The sequence below is a fragment of the Halichoerus grypus genome, chromosome 7, assembly GCF_964656455.1.
Source record: "Halichoerus grypus chromosome 7, mHalGry1.hap1.1, whole genome shotgun sequence".
Lineage (NCBI taxonomy): Eukaryota > Metazoa > Chordata > Mammalia > Carnivora > Phocidae > Halichoerus > Halichoerus grypus.
This window is the reverse complement of record NC_135718.1, coordinates 44,124,156-44,141,800: the sequence shown is the minus strand read 5'-3', so window position 1 is coordinate 44,141,800 and position 17,645 is coordinate 44,124,156.

Sequence of the window (17,645 nt, the reverse complement as noted above, 5' to 3'; positions counted from 1 at the left end):
AACTAATGATGTAATGTATGGGGATTAACATAACAATAAAAAAATTTTAAAAAATAAATAAATAAATAAATAAATAAATAAATATTATCCTAATTAGAAAAGCATAAAAAAATATTTGCAACAACTACAGACACATTCATGAACAGATATCACATCATTAGCACATCCGTCTCAATTTATATATACTTTGAAAATTTCATTTACTTAGTTCCTTCTTGTTTTTACTTCAAGGATTACCAATCACTACCTTGATTAGCCTAGATTACCCAGAATATCTTTAAGGAAAAAGAATTAGTTATAAGTTCTTCTGATGTAACAGGTCAAGTAAATCTAATGCATTCTCCCTGTGCGCATCCAAACTAGACTTTCCTGACCTCATTTCTTTCACAAATCACCCCCCACCCCCACAACCCCTGGGCCCCTGGAAATCCCTGGGCAGACTAGTGGGGTAGGTTAACAGATTTTCTATTTGCTTGAGGGGTAATGGATCTTGTAGATTGCTAAAGACTGAATGAGTTTAGGCTAATGGCTGCCAAGGTTGAAGGCTGCTGCCCTACAACCTGGTATTTATGCTACTTGCCTGCCCACACTCCCTTCTAGAAGAATCTGCCAGTCCTTCAGGCATTATATGTTCTCTCTCTGACCCATGATCTCCACTCTTTACAGCCATTCGAACTAAAGATAAGCACTCCGTCCAAGGGCAGTAAGATAATAGGCTGGACTAGTCATATTCATGACTTGACATGAATAAGTGAATGTGGGCAATTAGAGTCTTCTTCCAGGAATTTGAAATAAGTAATAATGAAATAGTTCATGGTGAGAGATCTACAACAGAAAGATGAAAAAGCAAGACTGACACCTTGCCCTGCTTCCATATGAATAATATATTTATTGTTTAGTGTAATCATGTATATCATATATATAAAAACTTTGCATTAAGAGATGAACTGCAAAATTCAACACCCTATGTGCCTCTATTCCTCAAAACAAATACTGCCTTGGTTCCTTCCTGTATATTTCTGATCCCCTAATGAAAACAAATTTATCTCAGACTTTCACAATACTGATGTCTACAGACATATACCAACCCTTGCTGTAGATTATAATTAGTAGATTATACAATCTACAAATTATTGTAGATTATAATTATTAAAAGAGTCAACTTGTGTCTTTCTACCAGTGATCAGACTATTTGCAACTTTCTTTTCCTCTAGAATCTCACTGTACTTTTTGTTCAGAGAACCCAGTTCTTCTGAAGACTGGACTTTCTCTGTGGCAAACATCTAAAGTAAACATATTTTTTTCATTTTCATCCTCAATATTTTCTTTGATCTCATATATTTTTTGTACAAAGATCATGAGTAAGGTCCCATGAAATAAAGAGAGCTTATGATTTCCAGATCAATACCAGTTTCGGTACACATATTTACTTAAACTCAACATCCTCTTTTGGGAAATAAAACAGGTGACCTGTTCCTTATAACCAAAGAATGAAACTAAAACATGTCCCAATAAATTGAGAAGGTCTGACCATCTTTAAAACTGAGGGGAGTCTATAGAATATTCTTGTTCCTGGGAAGTCCCCAGCTAAACTGAGGATCTTTGGCTAGGAATCATAAGGGAGTGAATTATGAAGTGACATGTGGAGGTATACACAAAATTTCTATATAAATAATTTTCCAACCAAATGCCCTATACATTCCTAGAAATGCATTCCTCATGGACCAGAGTCCATTTGTGATGATTTGTGTAAAAATGAGAAAAAAGTACTGTGTGGTTACTTTTTATAAAATACATTTTATGAAATTTAAAAAAAAAATGCTCTTCATTTAAATATCACATCCTTTCTATATTCTGGAGATCAAATATCTTTTATGAAAAGATGGTAATATTAAACAGTGTTTTTTTCTCTATATCTTGACTTGGCCTAGTAAAATATGTCAATCTAAAAGTACCTTTTATTATTTTTTTGAGAGAGAGAGTGAGAGAATCCCAAGCAGGCTCCACATCCAATGCAGAGCCCAACACAGGGCTCAATCTCATGACCCTGACATCATGACCTAAGCCGAAATCAAGAGTTGGACACTTAACTGACTGAGCCCCTAAAAGTAACTTTTACATTTTACTAAAGTTTAAAGTTAAAAAATCTGGACCCTGATGCATAAGGCGTGGAATCAAGTAAGAAGCTGTGTTTTAGAAGCTTGGGAGTCAATTTCCAAATAAAGGAACTTAACACCAGCCAAAGAGGCACATATTCCCTAGTTCAGCATGGAGACTACTAGAATAGAACCAAGACCTGTTAGGAAAATACCGATGCGCTTGAGCCGTGAGACCAGAACAGAAACCACTGGAATGGCCGTGACTGTGACATCAACAAAATAATCAGAGGTTTTACTGTGAGCCTTGGTGCAACGAAAGGAAAGAAGGTGCTAATCATAGTGAAGGTGAGGCACAGGTGTTGCTGCTCAGAAGCCAATGGGGTCACCTTGGGAGCCTACAGATTATAAGGAGGGGGTTGGGGGCTGGAGTCCTAGTGATTTTTATGACAAGGTAGGCATCAAAGATTACACTTTGTTATCATCACTATAATCTTCTTCCTAGAGGATAGCTCTTGATCAGTGAAGCCTAGGGAAAGTGGCTCATATAAAAAAGTCAGAACTAGGTGGACTGGACCTGAAGGAAATGGGATACACAAAAATCCTTTGAACATACACATTTTCTACACCTGTGAACAGTTTGACTTTTCCATCTAGATCTATGGTTGTTACTCCTGGCTGCATTTTAGAAATACCTGGGGAATTTAAGTAACTTCCCTAAAGAGCACATGATGAGTTTGGAGGACTTGACCTCATTTCATCCTGGTAAAAACCACTTCATTTTTGTTCCTCATTACAAAATGAAGTCATTGGAATAAATGATCTCCTTCTAGTTCAGATGTTCTAGGATTCTATTCTCTTACGCACTTCTGTAGTTTTTTTTTTTTCTCAAAAGTAAATGCCATGACTTCATCCCATACAGAAAAATTGAATTAACTTTTACTATATTTCCATTCATTCAAATTTTGAATTACACAATAAGACTGAATTTTTGAATTACACAATAAGACTGAACTCAGATATCTGAGTTTTTGTCTAAAGGAGAGATGGTGGAGAATAAGTATTTTACTTCTCTTTCGTAGGGGAAGCACAGCCACAGCTCATTGAAGGGAAAATCCCATAGTGACATATCTAAAGAACTTTCTGGAATTCTACCCTCCAAAACTTTTCAGAAAACTGTTCACAGGGAGGTGTCTCTTTAGAGGCACTCTTCTACATAACTACTTGAGGAGTACTTGAGAGGGAGCTCAAGTGTTGCTGTCTGCTACACACTGCAGGACTCAGATGCTGGAGAAACTGCACCCATACCTGCACCCATACCTGTGTGAGCCACAGGAGCCAGATTTGGAGAAGCCATACACCCCACGGGAGTCCACCTAAGGAGCACCCTTGGAACCAAGAAGCAAAACTCCTTTCTTTCCCCTGCAATCTCTCTCTGTCACCCTCTACTCTCAAAATTTAGCATGTGCTTACTAGCAAAACCAAAAATATTCAAAGATCCCAAATCCATTTTCACAGACATGGCTAAAAGGGTTAATTAGAAACTGAGATGCAGTATATTGATTACTTGCACATGTATCCCTTAAGGGATGTGTCTGTTCATATTTCATTTTTCCAGGGGCTAAAGAGATTGCAGAATATTGCTGGAACCTGCCATGGATGTATATACCAATTGTTCTCTGTGTGCTGTCCACAAAGTCCCCACTGTGTGAGCCCTCCCCAAGCAGCTGGATTTTGCTCTGATTCCTAATCTGTACTCATCTCTCCCGAGTGTTCCTATTTGACCACTGGGTCTAAACTGTCTGTGGTGTTCTGACCCCTGAATAGTTCCCTCCAAACTCTTCCTTAATATTCTTTGATTCCAGACTCTAAAGTGCAAGGACATTCACTAAAAGGTGTTTACTTTTGGTTAAAGCTGTCATGTTCGTCTTCATATCCAGTGTGGAAAGGTAGCAGAAGGAGACAATAATGGGCATAAAGAGGAGCAAATGATTAAGCAAAGCAGAGCTCAGCATTGCAGTCTCTAGGCTGCAGTCTTATGGGGCCAGTGCTATTTGCAAACATCCTATCCAAAGTTCTGTGGGGCTCCGCTGGCGTGAGGAAGGAGTCAGGGCTCCAGAAACCAGAGAGATCATGATCAGGGCCACAGAGTCAATGAAGGCAAATGCAAGGATTCAACATTTTGCCTTCAAAACAATGCTTATGGCTTTAAGTTTTAAATAAAGTTATTCCCAATATCACAGGGTAGGATAAAAATGACATGAGCTGATACAGAGAATGAATGGATGGGGAAAAGGTGAAACATTGAAAAGTTAGAATTTCAAGGTTAGAAACAATTACTGATAGTAAGCAGAACTGAGAATACTAAGAACTGATCAAATTCTAAGCTTAACTGAGTATAGTTGACCATATTCCTGCATTGGCTATCATGATGGATTTTTTCATTTTGCCTGTTGTTCAGTAGCATTTCCTTAAGCAGAATGGCTGGGGCATAAACAGCAAGTGTCATTGCTGTGACACTCCCTTGTTTCATACTGACAGAAAGACAGTGCTTAACATTTTGACATTTGATTTTAGAGCACAGAGCAACACAGTCATGGTAAATGGAGACAAAACATGATGAATGTCTTCTTTTTTTTTTTCCTTTACTAGAGCTACATGGTGCAAATGTTCTCCCAACTGAAGCTCCCAGTTACCCCAAAGCAAGAAGTACCTCTAGTCCTGGGCTTTGTTCTGTACCAGAACAAGTGTTTCTGAAGTGACGAATACAGAAATCTCAACTGCCTCATATAGGGCCCCACAGGGATAGATTTTGAACATGCCAAGTTCCAGAGTCAGCCTTCATCTCTCCAGGTCCTGCAATTAAATCACATTGAAATCACATCAGCATGGCCAATGTTAATAAGGAGCTCAGTACCAACTCATCAAAATACCAGTCAAGCCCTTCCTGCCACCTATTTAAACTGACACTAATCATGTGTCTGGTCTGCTGAACATTTCACTGTGTGTGTGTGTGCGTGTGTGTGTGTGTGCGTGCGTGTGTATGCATGCCATATATTTAGTAAAAATTCAATATTTTGTTCTTTTTTTTTAAAGATTTTATTTATTTATTTGACAGAGAAAGAGATAGTGAGAGAGGGAACACAAGCAGGGGGAGTGGGAGAGGGAGAAGCAGGCTTCCTGCTGAGCAGGGAGTCTGATGTGGGGCTCGATCCCAGCACCCTGGGATCATGACCTGAGCCAAAGGCAGATGCTTAATCGACTGAGCCACCCAATATTTTGTTCTTTTAACATTTATCTACAATTATAAAAGCAATACATAATAACTATAAAAACTTAAGGAAATTCAGAATAACACAAAAAAGATCAAAATGTCCTATAGCCCCACTGCACAGAACAGTTTCATTCTAGAGGTCTCCAGATACTGAAATCCACTATTTCGATAAGAAAGAGGAAGAGGTGAAGGTGGAGTCACTACACATGTCCCCTTTTTTGCTTCTTATGGTCTTTCTCACTTCCCAGTAGTGCTATTTGGACCCTTACCCAAATTAAGCCAAAAGTTGACACTCAATTTTAATTCCAGCATTTTGGCTATTACTTGTATCAAGCTCTTGAGTCTCCCTTTCTTTTCCTCATATATAAAGAATGATTTTTTTTTTAATTTGTGTTCGGTGGATATGGATATCCTTAGATATTCATCACAGGACCAACTAGGGGGCTCTTATATTCCCTCTCGGGCATGGGACTAGTATGGCCGTGACAGTAAAGCGGTCCAGAGTAGGTCCTAAGAGGGGAGCAGACAGACAGGGACAAAGAGTTCACTGATGGAGGATTCCTTCCACCTGGGTGGAGGAATGGCAGTTGGAAAAATGAATGTCACAGCGGAAATGTTCATGAACTGGAGACCAAACTTAAGGTACAGACAGAATCTGATGGAGCGGGCATAAATTCCGTTTTTACCACTTCACCATATTTGTACCCTTGGGCCACTTACCTAATAACCAGTTATTTCTGCTTGTGTGTACGTAATGGAGGTTAATAATTGCACCATCCCCCCCTGGATTATTTGCCGTATTACACGAAAAATCGCGGTAAGCCCCTAGCACAGGATCTGGTACACAAGAGATGTTTAATAAACACTGTTCCCTCCCCTTTCCTTCTTGCTGCCAATTTATGATCTATTGAAGTCCGAAGTGGAGGGGAGTGGTACGTTTGAAGTCATTTTTGTTTTCCCTTAGATTTCTTTTGGTTCAATATGTCTGTCTCCCCTTTCCTACCTGAGAGCTTATAACCCCAGGTTAGCAATGCCGAAGGTGTTGCTATGGCTACCACTGTCGTGTGACTTCAGGTAGTGATAAAGCAGCAGGAGACAAGAGTCAGTGCTTTCAGGCAGATGTCCTCAGAACCACAGAGCAGGAAGGGAGAGCCTGGTGAGGACACTTGGGCATCAAATTCTCGGCCTTCGGTGGGCCAGGTTGAAATCAAGCCTGTGAGGTCCACGGGTATCAGGCCCACCCTACGCGCCATGAGCTCTGCGGCCCCAGACCCTCTGAATGAGCAACTACCACATCCGGGACACTCAAAATGCAGATTCAGTTTTCTCTGTATTTTTAATCTCTTTTTTCATTCTCTTCTCTATTTCCACCTGACATCCTTTCTTTCTTTCCTTGAAAACAAAGTCTCCCCGATTTATGACTCCGGGTTAAAAAAAAGAGAGAGAGAGAGAAAGAGAGAGGGAGGGAGGGAGGGGAAACCCTTTTTCCTTTCATTAAAGCTGCTTACTGAATCATTCCGTTTATGGAAAGCAACAACATCCAGGCGCATCTCTTTTCTCCCATTCCATACCATAGGTTGTGGGGTGATAAATCTTCCTCTTTTTCATTTTTTTTTAAATTTTTCAGCTATCTGTGGCATTCTAACAACAAGTTCACAGTATGAACAGAACTGGTTTATCAATCCAGTCAAAATCCTCAACTTGAAAAGCAAACCAATAAACAAACACAAGCAAAACAATAAAACACAATTCCCTAGCCACGTACTGCTCCCGCCATTTAACATAAGTTATGTCATTTCATCTTCCCAGCTCGTCTGTGGAGTAGCTGACATTTGCTCGTTTTACAGAAGAACTTTGCCTGAGGTCAGAGTTAGTAAGTATTTAAGCCACTAGATGAGCCCAGGACCACCTAACTGCAAAGCCAACTCTTTTCCTGTTTGGTTGCCTCCCAGTGACATCCACGTGTTGGGCTCAGTACAGAGCATCACACTGGTGCAAAGGTAGACACGGCATTAAAAGCTGCCTTTTACAATTGTCCAATATGGCATCTGAGATTTTTTTCTAAGTCAGTACAGTATTCAGCAGTGCAACCTGTTTTCAGGGTTGCTAGTCTTTGAAAAATATGTATCTAGGGAAGCAGAGGAAAGGACTGATCCTGCCTGTTGCATTTCATGCCTAATGCATAGTCCCGTATCCCTCAGCTGCTGGAAAATGAATTGCTTTCTTTTTCTCACTTCTTAGAGGCTAGTCACACAACGGAGACAAAGTATATGAGGTTCTTTTTCAATCTGTGCCCTGCCTCCTTTGTTAAGCTATAAGGAGGAAAAGAACCTGGCCTTAAGACCATCAATAAGCAGGGTATAAGGTATGAGGGTTAGCGACCAGACCCAATTCTTCATCTCTCGAAGAAGTGAGCAAGGCTCTCTCCTGGCCAGGACTGAAGTCGTACGTGGGATGCGAGGTCTGCGCACCTCGGGCCTGCGCTTGCTCTGTGTGATATCAGACCATTCTCAAAAAACAGCTATCACCTTTGGGAGACTCAAGGCACAAATTCATTTTACCTTTATTTTTATCTCTATTTCTAGTCTAATCTCTAGTTCCAACCATATATCCCTAGTACTATTGTGAGGATTTAATGAAATAACTTATTTGAAGTTCCTGCCTAACTGGCATATACTAGATGCTCAACAAAAGGAGTTGCTTTTCTCTGCTCCCTTTCCTTTCTGAAGTTGTGGACAATTCGCTTCTCTCTTTCTGACACGAAGCACTCTTGTTTCATGGCAAATCTAATTCATGCAGGTAATAGCTCCTTGCAAGGATCAGAAGACCAGCATTTGCTCAGCAAAATGGTATTTTAATTTATTTCCTTTGGGGATTTAATTATTTGATAAACTCACAAACATCCTATGGAGAGAACAAATCAGAGACTTGGCCCTCACAAAGCTCACAGCCTGGCTGGGGAGAGAACTAAACAAGAGGGAGTCATGGATGTGGGCCAGTGTGGAGCTTAGTGTGGAGCCTGATGTGGGACTCGATCTCATGACCCTGAGATCATGACCTGAGCCGAAATCAAGAGTCAGACACTTAACCGAATGAGCCATCCATGTGCCCCCAACTCCTGCACTCTTGAAGATAGGACTGAATCTCCACCACAGAGAAGCCTATTAGCAATCACCCTGATATGCAGAGTCTGCAGTCAAAGAGAACCAGTCCAGGAGTCAGCTTATTAAAAATATTAGCCCCTAATGAATAGCATTTCAATATTGGACTGTGACCCTGAGAAACTTTGTATAATTCGTGTAAGCAGAAATCTGTCTACACTCTCTCTTAAGCTGCACTGACATGGCCTAGTGTGAAACAGAAATTACACAAATCCCTCATCTGCCTGAGAAACAAGCTAATCCAATTTGATGAGCCAGGTGTTGGACTAGGTTGGCTGCCACTGAATGGAAGGATGATCCACCTTCCCTTCCAGAGACATCCCCAGAGTCTTCTCAGAAGGAAGGCTCTCTACAGGGGAGATTGCTGCTAGAGAGATCTAGGCAGTATCTTCACTTCTGAACCTTAGCTGAGAACACTAGGCATCTTGGCTAGCTTGTTTTTCTTCTTGAAAGTCAGAAGTCTAGAGAAAGCACACGTTGAGAAACAGAGGAAGGGAGCCGATGAGTATTCAGCCCACATTTGAGATCAGGTGCTGCTCTGTCTACTTATCTCACATCAACCATACAAGATGTCATTAATCCTGTTCTGCAGGTACAAAAACCAGGATCACAAGGTTGAAGTGACTTGCCCAAGGTTACTTCGCTGGTAAAAAGATCAGATTCAAGCACCTGACTCCCTGAATAAAAAAAATACTCATACCATTTTCCATCCTACCTCACTGCACCTCTCAGTAGGACAGGCTCCAGCAGTTGTTCACTCTGTTCCCCTTACTTTTCCTTCCCATGTTCTTCTGTCTCTCTTTGCTTCCTCTCCCTCTTTTTCTTCATGTTCTTCCCTCACTCTTGGCTATATTTGAGTGGCCCAGAGGTCACGCTTGTTAACATAGGTTCTTGCTTCTCATTGCCCGTTTTTTTAAATACAGCCAAATTTCTATCTGGGGGACAAAGCTCTCAATGGAAAGTTAGAAGACAGCATTGTGCCTTACTGTCAAATTACAAGGATCATTAAGTTTCTGATGTTCTTCTTTATTTTTATATATTTTTGGAGTTATTTATCATGTAAGACACCAGTTTGTCAAATGACACTTCAGTCATTGCTCCCAAAACATAGGGTAGTAAAGGGGCCATATGCTTGCAGGCAGTACAAAATTGTCAAAGGAAGATTAACCCTTTTCCCACAGTTTAATTCTAAAGAAAATTTCTATTATATTCATACTTGTTGTTTTTAGTCATGATTCATTTACGGTGGCTAATAAGCATTGTGGCTGCCTTTCATTTGCCAACAGTGTCCAAGACAGTATTTTATTATGAGGACATGAAATGCAAGGTTAATACTAGCCAACAGGTCACATGCACCATTTGCTGTCCACCGTGAAGAACTATGATTAAGATGTTAAACGAGTAGGCTGTCAGAAAGGAATGTACATTGATTTTAAAGCCACAACTTCGGTTTCATTGAAGAGCCTGAATGGCTGCAATCCCCATTAACAACATCATTTATTTTGGAGACTGGCAGTTTTTTAAACAGCTGTTGGAGCACAAATGTAGGTCAATGTAGGGAAATTATGCTGGAGAATTTGCTCCATACTTAAGAACTGGGCCATGCCTCGAGGTCAGCACAAACATAATAATGCCAACATGTCACTCTTCACGCACTGCTTCGCCTGCTGGCTAGCCCTGCCCAACTCCTGTAAGCAGCCATGTCCAACTTTATGCACATACCAAAAACATAGAAAACAAAACCTACAAATCATCCTGGCTCTGAACTGTTCACCTTGTCTTGGTCCTCAAGCCTGGATCTCCTTGGTTCTGGCTCTCCTGGCCACGATCTTTTGTTCCTGCCTTGTCTTCACATCGGACTCCTGGGGTCCCCAGGATTATTAGTATGGAGTTTTATGTGGCTCGATGCTTCAGGATCTGCACCAGGATATAGTCTCTTTCCTTCTTACAAGTTAACAGATGAGCATGCAGGAAGTCAGAGTGCAAGTTACTATAGTAGCAAGTAGAAGATATTCCAGTTATCTAATAGGGAGTGGCAAACCACTCCAAAACTTAGTGGCTTACAATCACTACATGTATTTTGCTCACCGCTCTGCAGTTTGGGAGGCTGCAAGGGAAGACACAGCTGATCTCTGGTGCACTTGGTGTTAACCATTTAAAGACAGTGATGCAGTCTATACGGGTGACCCCCTGGACCTGAGAGAAAGGCATGGGTGGACAGTAGAACTGGAAGGGAAAATGTACAGATTCCTCAAAGTTATCAGTGTAGAAGTGGGTAGGAAAGGGAGTAAGAGGAAATATTCACTGAACAGGTAAGTGAGTATAGGAATATCTAATGAAAAGCATCTGGCAAAGTTTATGATGAATAAGGACTTATTAAGGGCTATTTGGGCAGCCAGCAAAAGAGCAAGAAAGTCCTTGCTGGAGTCCACCTAGACATGTCATGTCTCTATGACATGAATTTGAGAGAGAGTGCACTTAGTCCTTGGGACAGCCCTTGAGACTGTCCTTTGACAGTCTCTTAGCTTTTTACTCTTAGTTAAGAGAATAATACATCTAAAAACCATTTATAAACTATGCAACCATTTTGATTTTGTGTTTTAAACGTTCTCTTAATAAAAGGAACAAATTATTAATCGTCTAATTCTAATAAGTTTTGTTAAAACTTCAAAATGTGAGAAGAATAACTTTTGGGGAAAATATACATATATATGGAAATACATATGTGTGTATACACACATATGGATCCATATTTACATATATAATACATTTACAGTTTATATCCTTATATATGCAAAAATTTCTTTTGGCACAAAATTGTAGACAACAATTTGTATTTACTAAACTTTTTCTCCAAAAGTTGTTCTCCTTACATTGTGTGTGTGTGTGTGTGTGTGTGTGTGTGTGTGTGTGTGTGTATACACACATACACATTCTGGAGTGATAAAATCTTATTCTCAATTTGAGGTCTCTATTACCTGCTTTCTCTGGAGTAGTATCTATATGGTAATTTAGGTAAAATTAGGTTGGGTAATTTAGGTTGTGGGGGAGATATTTACTCCATAATGTGCTTCATGGCATCTCTTAGGAGGTCTTTCGTTGACAAGCCATGTATACCCCTAAAGAGGTGATCCTTGTTTTGATATTCAAGGATCTTTTAGTTACAGTGGCATTTTCTAATACTTCTGAACTCTCTTGAGCACATATAAACATTCCAAGATGCCTGTACCACCTTGGAGCAATAAAAAATGTCCTGAGGTTTCTATGATCCTACATGCTTAGGGTCAGCAACACTGCCATTATTTCTTAGGAGTGCTGTATGTTTCTCACACTTGTTTAGCTTTGCCCCTAACTGTAGTCCATCTGCTTGGAAGCTAGAAAGTATGAACCAAAAGTTCAATGCAGTGGTCCAAAAAACTGAGGATGGAAAGCATTTAAAAATTCGAAAGGCACAATAAATTCAAAAGAAAAAATAAGACTGTGTGACTTCTCAAAAGAAGTGATGGAAGCCATGGGGTGCCTGGGTGGCTCAGTCGGTTAAGCGTCTGCCTTCGGCTCAGGTCATGATCCCAGGGTCCTGGGATCGAGTCCCACATCGGGCTCCTTGCTCAGCAACGAGCCTCCTTCTCCCTCTGCCTGCCTCTGTCTCTCTCTCTCTGATAAATAAATAAAATCTTAAAAAATATATATATAAAAAAAGAACTGATGGAAGCCAGAAGACAATGGAAAATATCTATGAAGGGCTAAGATCTTTCTTTAAACAGAAAGTGAAGTAAAGGTATTTGCAGACAAAGAAAGAGAGAGAATTAATTTCTAGTAAACTACCATTTTAAAAATACTAGGGGGAGTTTTCATGGAAGAAGGAAAATAATCCCAGGTGAACCCATGGAAATCAGAAAGAAATGATGAATGATGAATGGTTTCATATGATAGTAACACTAAATGAATATTAATCTTATAAAACTATAGTAACAATATTTTAGAGGTCTTAAATGACATGCAGAATTAACAAATATGATAATAATAACACAGAATGGTGGGGGCTATAAATGAAAGAAAAATGTTTTAACATCTTTCCATTATCTGGGAAGTGGTAAAAAGAAACTAATTTTTATTAGGCTCAAAATAAATAAAAGTATTGTACCATCTAAGCTAACTACTAACCAGATAGTAAATGCCTATTTAACAAAAGAATATCTAAAGGAAAAGAACATTCAGTAAAAAACCTTGATCACTAAAAAATACCAGAAAAGAGTAATAAAAGAAAGTAGACTAGCTGTGACAAATTGAAAGCACATATAAAAATGATAGATTTAAAAGCTAACATATCATGAATTTAAGTAAACAATTTAAAAAATGGTGAGATGATTAAAAACTCTATCTTAAAAGAGATAAATTTTATTTTTTTAAAGATTTTATTTGAGAGAGAGAGAGAGAACATGAGCAGGGGGGGAGGAGGCAGAGAGGGAGAAGCAGACTCCCCGCTGAGCAGGGAGCCTGACACAGGGCTAGATCCCAGGACCCCGAGATCATGACCTGACCAGAAGGTAGACACTTAACCAACTGAGCCACCCAGGTGTCCCAAAAGAGATAAATTTCAAATATTGGAATAAAAATGGGAGTAACTGGTTAAAAATGTATAAATGCAAAAACCAAAAAATACCAGATATAACTAATTTTATAAAACTTGATATTAAAACAAAAATACATTACTAGAGTGAAAGAGAAGTCAGTTTCATAATGATAAAAGGGTCAAACCCACAAAGATAATTTCTCAATTCTAAATCTGTGGGTGCCTAACAATATAGACTCCAATTCTTTAAAGCACAAATTAAAATAAAAGGAGCAATAAGCAAATCTCCAATTATTGTGGAAGACATAAACACATCTCCCTCAGAAACTGATATAATAAGAAGACAAAATATTGGGGCGCCTGGGTGGCTCAGTCGTTAAGCGTCTGCCTTCGGCTCGGGTCATGATCCCAGAGTCCTGGGATCGAGCCCTGCATCGGGCTCCCTGCTCAGCGGGAGGCCTGCTTCTCCCTCTCCCACTCCTCCTGCTTGTGTTCCCTCTCTCGCTGTCTCTCTCTCTAACAAATAAATAAATAAAATCTTTAAAAAAAAAAAGAAGACAAAATATTAAAAAGCCTATGGAAAAGAATACAGAAAATTCTTTTGAACTTGACCTAATTGATATGCACACCATCCTGCAAAAAGCAGTACATGAGTAAATATTCTTTTCAAGTATGAATATTTACTAATATGGACTAATGCTTGATCATAAGGAAATTCAAAAAATTTTAAATCATTCATAGTATATTCCTAGTATATTCTATAAGCACAGTGGGATTAAGCTAGACACGGATAACAAAAACACTGGAGTCTCCATCTATCTGGAAATTAAGGAAGAAGAATAAAATTATAGAAACTATACTTTTGGATATCAAGATTTTTGTAAAGCTATAAAGCTTCAGATAGTATGGTATTGCTATCACGAAGAAAAAAATAAAACAGAATAAAAGCTCAGAATGAGATCCACATATAGATGTTCACTTGATTTATGGCAATGATGACTTCACAGAAAAGGAAAAAGGATATTCTGTCAATAAGGAGTCCGTTGGATAATGATATAAAAATCTTTATCCCTAATTCACATCATATGCAAAAATTAATTACAGGTGGGTTATAGGTCCAAATGTGAAAGGTAAAGCAGTAAAGAAAATACATTCATGAACTTGATATAAGAAAGAGTTCTTTGAAAGGATACAAAAAAATTAATAAATATAAGACTGTTAAATTGGACTACATTAAAATTAAGCATGATATTCATCAATAGGCACAATTAAGAGAGTCAGAAGCCAAGTCATAGCATGAAAGAAGGTATTTGCAATGTACATAGCTAACAAAATATTTATGTGCAGAGGGCTCACCAAAACAATAAGACCCCAATAGAAAACTGAACCAACTACTTGAACTGGCATATCACAATTAAGATCCAAATGTCCAATAAACATTTGAAAAGTTTTCAGCTCATCGATTATCAAATACATGCATATTTTAAAAAAGCAATATAAAATACCACAATGGGCAATTTAAAAAATACTAAAAATAACTTTTGTTGGGGAAGCATGGGAGCAATGGAAACTTTCATAGTTTTCTCTTGGCAATGTATGTTGGTACAATCACTTAAGTATACTGACAATATCTACTAAAGCTCATCTTACATATATACTCTGACACTGCAATTCTCCTCCTCAGTATATTCCATATGTATTTTTTTTCACAGAAAGACATTTGCAAGAACATTTGTAGCAGCATTGTTTATAAAAATCTCATAATGTCAACAATGCAAATAACCATCATTTGAATGCATCAATATGTTGTGCCATATTCATATAATGTGGTCTTATACAGAATTGAAAATAAACTTCACACACCAAGTATGTGAACATGGATAAATCCTGGATAATCTGAGCAAAAGAAACCAGGCATAAGAGGGTACCTATTGCATAAATTTCAGCAACATAAAAAATTATCCAATGGTGTTAGAAGTCAAGATAGCGATTACTTTTGGAGGGAAAATGATGGAGAGGGGCACAGAAGCTTTATTTTATGAAAATTAATCTAGCTGACCTTAATTTTATTTTTATATCACTTCAGCCTTTCACTCTCATGATAAATCCAAAACTAAATTTAAAAAAAAAGAAAATTAATCTAGCTTTACACTGTGCCTTGTGCATTCTTCTGTGTGTGTGTGTGTGTGTGTGTGTGTATGTGTGTGTGTATTTCAAGTTTCTTTAAAAGAAAAATAACTATAGCCAAAATTTATTTACTTTTAAAGACTTATTTATTTATTTTAGAGAGAGAGTGAGTGTGCATGAGCAGTAGGGGCAGAGGGAGTGGGAGAGAATCTCAAGCAGACTCCACGCTGAGCCCAATGTGGGGGCTCAATCCCAGGCCCTGAGATCATGACCTGAGCCAAAACCAAGAGTTGGATGCTCAACTGACTGAGCCACCCAGGCACTCCAAGCCAAAATTTAAAAGGTTCACTATAATTATGCTGTTAACTTTTATGTAATTCTAAATTATTTGTTCAAGATACATTCTGATAAACAGTGGGGAAGATCTGGGGGCTGTTAGATGGTGTTAAACCTACCTTCCTCCCCACTCTTCCCTTTCCTCTTGGCTCTTGCTCTGCTGAACATCAGCCACTTAGTGCAGAATAACAATGCCCTTCTTTCTGTGAAAATTGGGCAGCCCTTGCTTTCTTCCCTCAGGGAAACCTTCCACAGGATTACAGGATGGGATGATTAGGTGAGGGGCAAAGGAACTCTAAAAGCTGTCCTCCCCTCCACATTGCCTGCTAGGGCAGTCAGACTTGAGAAGGGCTTCACAGGTGCAGGGGTACCTTTTATTTGGGAGGCATCTTTGCCCACTGACAATTAATGGAAGCCCAAGATAAGCCCTGAGGAAATGGAGCAAGGCTAGCTGCTTAGTAATGATCCTACCTCTGGGACTGATGAGAGAGCCCTTGGATCAGATCGTAAGATTTCAACTTCCCGGGGCAAGAAAGTAAAGAAAGCATCCCATGGTCACAGTTCCTGATACCCAGAGGGTTAAGAGTGATCATTTGGAAAGCTGCAAACCGAGATGAGGAAGACAGACACCCACCAGCAGACTCCAAGAGTTATAGGAAGAGTAGTTATAGAGACTTTGACCTCACCATATTGTACTTCTCTGTAGAGATGCCTTCCTACATCTAAGTCATTTCTCCAAATGATCTGGAGACCTGAACATTAAAATCTGGAAAGTCTGCCTGAGGCTCATTTTTCTCATGCCAGAATAAAATAAACCAAATACCAACATAGAGAGTTGAAAGTGCTTGTAAACCTCTTCTTGACCTCATCAATTTTGACTTTATAAATTACTTGATTTAACAAAACTGTTGTAGGATATTGGTTGAGTGTCTTGGTTTTCTAGTGTGGTTATAGCAGATGGCTGTTGGAACATCTTCCCAGTTCAGTGACATCACCTTAACTACATCTTGGCATCCTTCCTCCCTCCCTCCCTTATTCACAATAAAGAATTCCTAGTAGACATTTTGCACAATGTGATCATGCTCCCAGTCTTGCCCTGTCTACAGTTGACTGGGCCACATGACCCAAGGTGGGCCAATCAGAAGTTTAAGTATTGAAGTTTAGAGCTGAATAAGAAGCTATACCTCTTCGGATACCCAACACATAAAAGTCAAAAAAGTAGGCCACTTTTCTTTTCTTTTTTTTTTTTTGAATTATGTAGGCTTGGAAGTGGAGAAAACTGGTCTGCAGAGGAGAGAAATAAGATATATAAAGTATCAAGTCTCACCACCAGTACTGAATTCTTGCCCTTGGGTTTCAAAAGACAACCCTCTCTCCTCTCAAGAAATGTACCCATTTATGCTGAGTGATGAAGTGTAAGATCTTTCTATTTGCTGTAAACAAGCCCTAATGTAGAGGTACTACCATGCTGAAAAAGCAAAGGGGTAGGTAGGTATTCCATCTTGGCATGAGCGTTGCTCACTCAAAATGTCTGCCCCTTTAAATCTATAGCTTGGCTTCAGGTGGGTATTCTTGTCTGCCTTCTCTCAAAGATCTCTTTTATCCTACATGAAAAAGTTAAAACTTGCTTGCCCTCTGTTTTGCAGTTTCCCCCTAGAACCAAATGAGATCGAGGCAGTTATTTTGTTTTGTTTCATAATTGCCTTTCAAGATGATGAAAATTGTAATTTTTTGTTTATTGAATTTTTTCTTCTTGCAATTTGTTAATGTTTTCATCTGACAGCATCTTACGCCACAGATGAGGGGGAAGCACAGCACCAACTTATTTTCTAGTATTGTACACAGACATCTGCCAGTAATTCTCATTCCCAAAAGAGCAAGCACTCAAGGCTACCTTCCCTTGGCCGAGGAAGGAGAGGCAGCTTTCTGGGGCATCCCAGACAGCAACAGAGGAAGTGTATACATTATGTGCAGACTTGTCTTCCAAACCTGCGCTTATGTGATCAAAATCGATCTTCTAAGGCAGCAATTACAGAATCACCAGGGAATCCATGCAGCTTAATTTACACTGACCTCAG